The sequence below is a fragment of the Trachypithecus francoisi genome, unplaced genomic scaffold (genome assembly GCF_009764315.1).
Source record: "Trachypithecus francoisi isolate TF-2019V2 unplaced genomic scaffold, Tfra_2.0 Lachesis_group4, whole genome shotgun sequence".
In the NCBI taxonomy this organism is placed as follows: domain Eukaryota; kingdom Metazoa; phylum Chordata; class Mammalia; order Primates; family Cercopithecidae; genus Trachypithecus; species Trachypithecus francoisi.
The window spans coordinates 9355568-9366478 of NW_022681469.1; the positions used below are offsets into that span (position 1 = coordinate 9355568).

A 10911-nucleotide genomic window follows, 5' to 3' on the forward strand; every position below is an offset into this window, starting at 1 on the left:
ACTGCAAGATTTTCATCAGATAATAATGAGATGAGCCTTAGAGGACTGACTAAAAGGTTCCAATCAGGGTGCCCTCTGCCTATTCTTATTTTTACTTATTGATTTTGGAATCTGATTCCAGCTTCCTTTCCCTTGCTGGAGCCCATGATCTGTATCTGTCTGCATGGAGGAGAGAGAAGAGGCTGATGGGATCAGGTCAGTCCTTGGGAAGTCCCAGCTAACTTCCTCCATCATCCCACTCCTTGCGCATAGTCTCCCAGAGTCTTCCAGAATCTTTCTCGCCCCCAGTTCATGGTCTGGGTGGGCCAGGGTATGAGTCTGCAGCAGCCCCAGGTGGGAAATCGAGAACCTGGGGACAAACAGCCAGAGTCCAGGGTGCAGCACAATGAGCCCAGAAATATATGCTCATTTGATTTCTCATGCCCATTGGAGGTGGGCATGATGTTGCCACTGGTTCGGGTTCTGTGCCACAGCCCAAGCTGGGTGCTGTTGGGAGGATACAGCAGGACTTAGAGACATGGCCCAGCCCTCTCTTGGGGATCGCATGGATCTTAATGGGGAGATTCTGAACAACTCTGGAAAGTGGGACAGTGGTACTCAGAGGGCTGCAGGAGGCAGGGGTCTGTGCCTTACACACTTTAAAGTCCATAAAATCACATGAGGACTCTTGAGTCTGCCCTTCAGATATGCTGTGGGTCAGAGATTAGGTAGGCTATGTCATTTTTCCCCAGGGTGGATTGGGAGGAGCATGTGATCCAGGACCCACTTTGGTGATTAAAACAGGTAGGGGGCACCTGGATTTGAACCAGGGACCTCTTGATCTGCAGTCAAATGCTCTACCCCTGAGCTATACCCCCAGGCCTGGGAAGATGGTGTAATTAACACCCTTTTCATGTGTCGACACACCAAGAACAAGACTAAGCTCTGCAGGTTGGGATGTCCAGGCCAGTTCTGTTTCTCTGAACTCTGGCCTCCCTCCTGTCACTAACACTTCTTTTCCCATCACTTCTGTGTGGACCTGGTTAAGGACACCCTGGTGGCCTTGTTGACCTTTATAACTGGAGAGACCCTTCAAGTCATCCAGATAATTCTCTTAGTAGCAGTTGTTGAGCATCATGTGAGGCGTGCTAGGCTGGGGACAGAACTCTAATCAGGTGATGCCACCTTCCCATGCACTGAAAGGAGGCCCAATGCCTGTGTCTGGGGCTTGTATTTGACATACAATACTGTTCATGATAATTTGCCAAGCGATAAGCAAATTGCTTTTGTGAAAGAAAGTTACTTAAATAATAATACTCAGTATTAAAAGATGTGGCACATATACACCATGGCATACTATGTGGCCATAAAAAAGAATGATAATAGACCAATAGTTAATGGTAACCCCTGGGAGCAGGTGAAGAGAGTAGGGAGTGGGTGGGGGAATCTTTTTTCCGATTTACACACGTGATAACTCAAATGTCCATGTTTCCAGCCTTCCAGGTACTGAGCCGTCTGAGTGGTTAAAAATAAAAGAGAGAAATTGGTAAAACATTCCCCAGGAAGTCTTCTCTGCCTCCTGCAGCTGGCATTGTCCTAATTCCTTCTCCTCCTTCAGACCCTCCCGGGTTTTCTCTCATCCAGTTCCTCTGTGCCGTTCCTTCCAGGCAGCACTGGTGTTCAGCACCTCCCCTCTGATGCTGTCACTCTTTTTTAACACAGCAGTTGTCCACTGTCCACCAGATTGGGACATCACGATGGGGGTGGTGAGTCTGAGGGCAAAAGGCACCCACAGTGGGCCAGGGGCATCCCTGCTGCCTGTGTCCTGTGCCCAGCACCCAGGCCCTGACCCCCATCCCCTCAGCCACACTTGAGTTGAGTCCCATGGCACCCTCTTCCACACCTGCCTTCTCCACCCTGACCTACAGCCTCCCCAGAGGCCTCTTGGATGGTGAGGACCTAGTATAGTTGGGTAGTGCCATGCCCAAGGAGGTTTATAAACTGTGCAGGAATCAGTGAAAATAAAAATGCCAGTGCTGCCCTCCCAAGTCAGCTGGGGCTCACAAAAAGGTCAAAGTGATGGTGACAGCATGGTTAAAGGCAGAGAAAAGTCCTTCCAGTCATACCTGGGGGAAGACAATCAAGGAAGGGATAAGTCCCTCACTCAGTGATGAAACCACATATATGGCAAGAGAAATAGACAAGTCATCTTTCCTATATGAGGGAGATGGCTGAGTTGGGGTGGGGGCAGCAGGGCAGTTGCTAGGAAGCCCTCCTGGAGAGCAAGAAAGAGAGTAATGAATGCGGCTCTTGTGTGATTCCAATGGCCCCCATATGGAGGAGGAGGAATCTGAAGGCCCCTCTGCCTGAAATGGTCCTACGACCCCCAGTACTGGGCGAGCTCCTGTCTTCTCTGGATCTCACTGTGACAGCCCTAAAAGGAGTCAGTGACAGTCCTTGGGAGATAGCTTCCTGCATTGAGTGTGCCTGTGGAAGTAGCCAGCCGGTGTGCAGCTCATGCTGGAGCAAACGTCAACAAGGAATCGACTGCACACTGTGGCCACCCTAGCCCAGAGTCCCCTCTTCCTCCTACATTAGAATGCCCCGGAAATTGCCCTAAGCTTCCAATAGGGAAATTACATAAATTACTCAGACCAATGTGCTAACTGTAAGGAGACTAGAGGGTTAGCAATAGTTGAAGTACTTATACCAGCATATAGACAATTGCACATGGCATGGGAACTCCAGGCGTGACCGACCTTGCCCAGGGGTGGCTCTTCACAAAACCAGAGGTAGTAAGAAGACCTAAGGCCAAGAAAGTAAGAGAATAGATGAAAAGAAGGCAGTTGGGCAAATTTTCCTCTCAAATTTCCCTGCCCCACCTTCCAGAAACTATGCAATGTTGCCCTCAGCAAGGAAGGAGAGAGCGGACCAGCAAGCCTCTTTTGTGATGGCCAGTTCCACCTTCATAAAAGAGAACTTGTCTCCTCTGGTGAGCATGATGTGGTGAAGACTGGCTCCAGGTGTCCCAACATGGCAGTCTAGGGCATGTCTAGGACTATGTAGACTGTCTAGATAATAGAATCTCTAGAATACTCTTCTCTCAGGGAGTCCTAAAAGGGGTTTGGAGAGTGAAATACACACAAGGCACGGACAGAGGCAGCCCAAGGAGACCATAGAGATCAGTGAGAGTTTCCCGGGGCGGGAGTCACTACCTGCCTTATCTCACTGTGCAGAAGCCTTACCTGGGCAAAGGAGGTGAACTCCAGCACCAGCTTCTATGGCTAAAATGGACAGTAGGTGCCCTGAAAAAAGCCAGCAGGATGGCCTCACTACCCAAGAGAGAGAATTTTTCACATCAGCCCCAATGGGATATACACTACTTATGCATCATAACTACCACGAATATTTTACCTTACCAGTACGCCATGACTGAAACAACACTTCCTCAAGGAAAACGTCCTTACCTCCTGCAGTCGCTTTGATATCCCAGTAATAGTCTTATAATATCCCTGCATCTTACCATGTAGTATTTCTTATATTTTCCATGTTTAACTTCTGTGAACATTTGTACATCTTGATCTACTCCTCTAGTTTCAAGAGCCCATGTCTATTTCACTTGCTATTGGGATAGGCTGCATACAGACATGCGCTGTCACTCTGGATTAGATGGGAGCGATTGGAGGATTTCTTGCAGAGCAATGACATAAGCTGATTTTGTCCTCTGGCTGGCTTGAGGGCACGAGGGCACATGTATGGAAGCAGGCACACAAGTTCAGGAAGTTGTCGCCATAACCTGGATGAGAGATGATTATAGCTTTGTCTGATGGTGGAGGCAATGAGAAGTGGTCAGATTTTGGACAGATTTTGAAGCAGTGTGAACAGGATTTGCTGATGATTTGAGAGCAGGGTGTGAGAAAAAAGGAAAAGTCAAGGATAATGCCAAGCTTTTCTGTCCTGAGCACCCAGCGGGATGGGGTGGCCATTCTCTGAGATGGCCATTCTCATTGCAGCAGAAATGAAATTTGAGGGGGTGGTGGAAGTCAGGAGTTCAATCTGTGATGTATTAAATTGAATCTGTCTGTTAAATGGTCTAATGGAGATGTCAAAAATGAAGCTGGAATTCGAAGGGGAGGAGTTAGCTGAAGATATAAATTTGAGGGTCGTCATCCCATTAAAGCCACAGGATGGAATGAGATCACTGAGGAAGTGTGAGTGAAAAGAAAAATGGTCTAGGAACTAAGACCTGGGCCCTTAAAATGGGGATGTTAAGGAGAAACCAGCAAAAGAGATTGAGGAAAAGCGGCAGAGAAGTACAAAGAAAACAACAGAAAAACAGTGACAGCCCCAATGTCGATTAAAAATAATGCTACTGAGGGCTCGAGTTAAAGATGAGAATCACCCATGACACATGGTCACCAAGGACTGTGACAAGCACAATCTCAGTGAAGTGGAGCACTTGGGTGGGTGTTCTCCCGGGAAGCCCTCCTGACCCTCCTGATGGGTGGGACCCTGGCCACATGCTCCCATGGCACCTGTATGCCTATCAAAGCACACACAGTTTGCCATAATTGCTGCAAAGATGTGCCTGTAGGGTTCCCTGTATATTGTGAATGGCCAGTACATATATGAATGTGCTCAAATGTGTCAACAAAAAAGAGAGGATATATTGATGGAATGAGATCTCAGGGAAAGCCAAAGGGTGGATGAAGAACACAGGATGTGCTCTAGAGAGGAGCAGGCGGGCTTTTCCTCTTAGCCTGGAGGGGATGAGGAGGTGAAGATGCAGAGCAGCAGAGGATGCTGGGGGGCCTCTATGGCCTTGGTCTTCTCAGCCAGGTAGAAAACAAAGTCTTCCAAAGAGAATCGAGGAGGTAAGGTGGGAATCATTACTTGGCAAGAAGGGCAAAGTGTGAAGCAGGCACTGTGGGAAATGGAGAAGAGGTGAATTAGAAAGGAATAGAATCATTGCTCATTTGAGAGAGGCACTGGTTGAAGTCAAACTGGTGTAGATTTGCAGTGGGACCATTTGCCTGGCCCTACAATTTACTCCAGCAAAATCTGGGTCCCCCAGAGAAAAGGTGGAAAAGGCCAAAGGCGTGTGTATCCCCAGAAGCAGAAGGGCTCATGAGGGAGGTAGACAGATCACAGGCCAAGCTCTCAAAGGAGCCGGAATCATGACTGAGAGGCCAAACATGGGGTCAGTAATGGGCAGGCAGATAGCTGAGCCCCAAGGTGGCCCTGGGGTCATGGGAACAGAGAGAGGTGGACAAGATTAAGGTCAAAATGAGGATAATGAAACACTTTCGGTAACAGTAAGAGCATGTAAACATCAGAAAACATGTCATAAAAGGACTTTTTTGATTCTAAGATCTTGAAAGGGAATGGTTTAAGTGATGATCAGATTTGGCTACGAATGCTGAACACGCAAAATAACAAAGGATGGAAGCAAAACAAAAACAAGCCAACAAACCGGAAGCTTCCTTTTCTCCCACATAAAAGTCCACAGCTAGGTGGTCCAGGGATGGCTTTCCATAGGGTCAAGAACCCGAGTTCTTCTTTCTGGCTCTCTGGCCAGCTTGGCTTTCATTCCAGTATGCCATCACCCACATTAGCATCTCATCGACCTCCCAGCCAGTAGGAAGGAGGAAAGACAAGCCTCTCCATGTAAGAACACCCATCACTTTCACCTGCATCTCATTGACCAGCCTTGTGCCTGTGGCCTCACAGCTCCAAGAGGGTCTGGGAAATGCAGTTTTCCTTCTGGGAAGCTGTGTGCCCAGCTGATAACCAAGAAGCAGGGTAGAAGACACTGGTGGAAAACTCTGAACCTCTGCCTCACCACACAGCTTGAGAGCCACAGTGAGCGGAGTTTGTGAACATTCCCAGAGCCAGGAAGATGAAAATCTGGTGAGGCCTTAGCATTGGAAGCACATTGCTGTGGAGTTTGACATTCCTGAGGATGAAAGCAGGAGGAGCTGAGGAAAATATGATTGTTAGCTTGGTTCTAAAAATTTCCACTAAGTTTGTGGAGAAGACACAAATGTGGAGAGGACAGCGTGGTGGAAGGAAATGGCTTTGACAGAGAAGCAGGGAGGGATGGTGGAGGAGCCGGGGTTTGGGGGCAACGTGGAAAATGAGGCTGAGAAGGCGAACCCACCCTCTCAGTTCTGGAGGTTGAAGGGGAGGGATGGCTTCAGGGGAAAGCCGGCCTTCAGGTGTAAAAGGAGGGATAAAAAGGCAGACTCGCAGAGCAAGGTTAAGGAGGAAGGAGACTGTTTACAGAGTAGCTGGAGGGCTGGCGGGCTTGGGTGAAGGAGCTGAAACAGTAATGAGGATACAGGAAGGAGGCTGTCTGGAGAGACCATTTTCACTATCAGAAGGCATTGGAGGGCAGGGACAGGAAAGGGGCAAGTACCCAAGTTCTAGGCCAAAGCTCTAAGTGTTTGTGAAACTGGAACAGCAAAAGCCACTTCTTAAAAAATTTAAGTTTTTGTGGGTAGAAAGTGGTATATATATTTACGGAGTATATGAACTGTTGTGAAACAGGCCTGCAATGTGAAATAAGCTCACCATGGGGAATGGGGTGTCCATCCCCTCTAGCATTTCTTGTTTGAGTTACCAGTGCCACTTTTTGGAGGAAAAAAAATACTAAATAAAAAATTCGAATATCTTGTTAACAAAAGGAATCTGCTTTAATGGAAAGGAAATTATGAAGCATAAAAGAAGTGCTGTTATTCAGGCCCCTACATCTTATACTAAGAAGAAAGGTCACAGGATACAGAATATTTTCAGCTCAGGGGAGTAGAGCAAAGTGCCATTTGCTAAATGATCAAATTAGAGCCTCAAGTGACACTACACTTGACCAGGCTCTGTCTTCAATACTTGCTTCTCTGTTGTGTTTTCTTGCCATTCAATGTAAAGATGGTGAGACTTTCTTGCTGTCACATAGTTTTATTACAAGAACCTGTTTTTAACCTATCTAAAGTAGAAACTTCTGTTGTTCATAGAAATCAAAATAATTAGTAAACATATTTTAGGTAGTTCTGAAAAAGATTCATAAAAGGTGATTAGTGTAAGGGATACTAAAAATCATGAATTGTGCTTCTGAATTCTATGCTGTATAGCTGAACCTCCATGAATTTTGAGATTTTGTACCAAAAAAGCTGTTTGTTCTCCAAAGCATAGAATGCTATCACATCCTTGAGCTTTTGAGATGGTTGATATAATTCAATAATCCCTTCTGCAGAAGTTTGCTTTTAAAGCTTAAATATGACATAAAATTGCCTTTGATAGTTACAAAATTTAAACACAACATGGAACTTTACTTATATTTTAACCTGTTGACATTTCATTCTCTGCAAACTCTCTTGGCCTTATAAGGGCTCACTCACTGAGCTATAAATCCTCGTGGTTTGTCTGGAATTAGAAGACCAGTGCCACCCCAACCCAGGGGTAATGCCTGGATCTAGAAGGGGAAAAATCAAGACAACTAGGAAATGCTGCAACAGCCTTTGTTCCTGAAGATGCTGTTCTGGTCCAGTTTTTTTTTTTTTTTTCTCCCCAAGATGGAGTCTTGCTCTGTTGCCCAGGCTGGAGTGCAACGGCATGATCTCAGCTTACTGCAACCTCCACCTCCCGGATTCAAGAGATTCTCCTGCCTCAGCCTCCACAGTACCTGGCATTACAGGCATGCACCACCATGCCCAGCTAATTTTTGTATTCTTAGTAGAGATGGGGTTTCACCATGTTGTCCAGGCTGGTCTCGAACTCTTGACCTCATGATCCGCCTATCTCGGCTTCCCAAAGTGGTGGGATTACAGGTGTGAGCCACCGCACCCAGCCACAGGTCCAGTTTCAAGTACTGTACACTTAAGTGTGAAAGGAAAATAAATCTTGGGGCCCCCAAATCACTAACGTGAAGGGAAAAGTCCAGCTGGGAACTGCTTAGGGCAAACCTGCCTCCCATTTTATTCAACGTCGCCCCTCTGCTTACTGAGATAAATGCATATCTGATTGCCTCCTTTGGAGAGGCTCCTCAGAAGCTCAAAAGAATGCAACACTTTGTCTCTTATCTACCTGTGACCTGGAAGCCCCCTCCCTCGTTTCAGTTGTCCTGCCTTCACCTCAAGTTGTCCCACCTTTCCAGGCTGAACCAATGTATATCTTACGCATATTGATTGATGTCTCATGTCTCCCTAAAATGTATAAAACCACCACATTCTACCTTCATCATTTGCTGGTTCCAGAAAAAGTGAAATCTTTACTGTCTAATAGAAAAAAAGTTAAAATGTAGGCACCTATTTAAAATGTCAAAACTGAAAAGCCAGAGGGGTTACCTGGATTTGAACTGGTGTCCTGTTGGATCTGCAGTCCAATATCCTACCCCTGAGCTATACCCTATCCTGCTATTGTGTGGGTTAATTAATATCTTTGACTTTTATAGTCATACCCAGATTACCAGGAACCTATGAGATGCCACTTCATGATGGAAGCTCATAGGAGCTGCCAGACCCACCTGAGTGAAAACTCACTGACCTTGTGTATAACAGGAGGCAGTCTCTCCTCCTCAGATACCCCGGATCCTGTGTCTTCCCTGCCTTGAGTTCCTGCGTGGGGGCAGCAGCCTGGAAAAGCACTGCTAGAATGGCCTTCAGAGTCAACCTCCAGTTCCTGGCATGGTGGGCACCCACAAAAGGAACTTCGTGCGACTGAGGTGTCTGTTCTAACACACTTAATGACAGAGTTGGGTCTGACTCTCCGGGCCCAGTATTCCATTCAGGGCACTTTCAACACAACTGCAATCTAGGACAAAGATGATTCTTCCAGCTCCACTTCTTCAGTTAATATACATGGAGAATGATGATGATGGAGAAGGAGCAGCTCCAAGAAATAGTGAGACGGCAGTAGCTGAGTAGATTTTGGAATCCCCAAAAGCCTTAAAATGGCCAATGTTAACCCAGTTTCAAGGACCAAAAAATGTTGCAGCAGAACAACCCCACTTGACTCTTTCATTGTTTTTTTTAAGCGACAGGGTATTACACCGTTACCCAGGCTGGAGTGCAGTGAAACAATCATAGCTCACTGCAGCCTCCAACTCTTGGGCTCAGGCAATCCTCCTGCCTCAGCCTCTCAGCTAACTGGGACCACAGGTGTGTGCCACCATACCCAGCTAATACTTTTTATTTTTATTTTTATTTTTTGTAGAGCAGACGTCTCACTATGTTGCCCAGGCTAGTCTGAAACTCGGGGCCTCAAGCGATCCTCCTGTCTTGACCTCCCAACGCGCTGGGATGAGCCACTGCGTCCAGCCTCTCTCATGACCTTTCTGATGGCAGGCAGAGCCCTGTCCCTCTTAGAAGGAATACTTGGAGTAACACTTGGGTTAGCTCGTTTTCACCTCCTCAGCTATGCCAAGGCCCTGCCTCTATTCTTGTCACAGGAGCTGGTAAACTGTCCCATTTGTGAACTGTCTTTCCCTCCTACTGGAATTTTCTCCTTTACCCACAGGCCTTTTGCCTTGTAGCCCTGGCAACCTTCTCAGAAGGCAGCTAAGGCAGCCACTCCTCTCTACTCCTGATCTGAGGACCTGGGAAACACTGAATTCCACAGTGATTTCTATGATGATGATAAATTCCTTCAAGAGACACACAGATGGTCACTTAAGTCCAGACTGCACTTTGCCCCACTGCTCATGTCCTCCAGGACACACCATGGGACACACCATGTTCCCCAAGGGGCCATATTGCCATGGAGATAACACCTCTGTCTCCTCTAACAAGAGGTAATCCCTTTTCCAAGGTAATCCGGGAGTAGCTCTTCCAGGCAACATGGCAGGGACTGATCAGCACATTGTTGTCTTGATAACAGAGGTAAATTATCATGCAGGGTGACCCGCAAAAAGGCCACAGTGAGAGTGGAAGCAGTGGTCTTCTACTGGGTCCCGTATCAAGTGGTGAAAGGAAGGCTGGACTCAGGGACGTTTGCAGAATGATCTGGCCAATCTCCTTACTTTACATATGAGGCAAGGGCTGACTGACTTGCCCAAGGATCTTGACTGGTTAATGACAGAACTGACAGGTCTCCTGACTCCCAATTCCCCCTACAACATCCCTGGTGCACATGCCCCAGCCTAGACAATGCTTGGGTGTGTTTGATGCCTCTGCTGGATTTTTTTTTTTTTTTTAATCCAGGACATTACAGTGAAGCTAAAGAAGCTTCAGAGTGCCTTGCCTGCACCAGCTCTGTGCCTCCTTCTACATTTGTAATTTTATGAGGCTTCTTGTTAATAATATTCTCCCAGATTACGCAAGCTTCAGACCCATAAAACATGGGTCCGCCCCTAGCAGAGGAGATGTGTTACTTGAGAGGGGAAGGAATCACGTGGAAGAGCTGAAGGGAAAAAAGAAAAAACAGGAAAAACCCTGGGTGCAGGTCCAGGGACATTCTCCTACAGCTCATGGGGTGAGTAGGGTGATTTTACCCTTTGTGGGATTTACTCCAAAAGACAAAATGATGCCAAGGGCTCCAGGCAGGAAATGTCTAAACCCCCTCATTTGAGGGTCAATCGCCCAGAGATGAGAGGCATCAGAGAATAGCTGGGTAGTGCCTGTGACCTGAAGAAGAAAGTCGGATGCAGGAGCATTGGCAACACTATGAGTAAGGTCTTCCCCCACATGACTCCTGGAGCAATTCCATTTTTATATACAAACAAGAATGCAACCCAGATGATGCCCGGGCTGTACATTCAGCCCACGCTGATGAAGAGAAACTAGGGGAGAACAGCCGGGCGCGGTGGCTTATGCCTGTAATCCCAGCACTTTGCTCATGCCTGTAATCCCAGCACTTTGGGAGGCCGAGGCAGGCGGATCACCTGAGGTCCTGAGTTCGCTACCAGCCTGACCAACATGGAGAAACCCGTCTCTACTAAAA

General features: G+C 47.1%; 1 non-coding gene across 1 annotated transcript; it reads right to left on the reverse strand.

Annotated features, from left to right (window-relative positions):
• Positions 1-785: 785 nt before the first annotated feature.
• TRNAC-GCA lies at positions 786-857 on the reverse strand. Its single transcript has one exon. It is a non-coding gene; the product is annotated as a tRNA-Cys (tRNA).
• Positions 858-10911: the final 10054 nt, after the last annotated feature.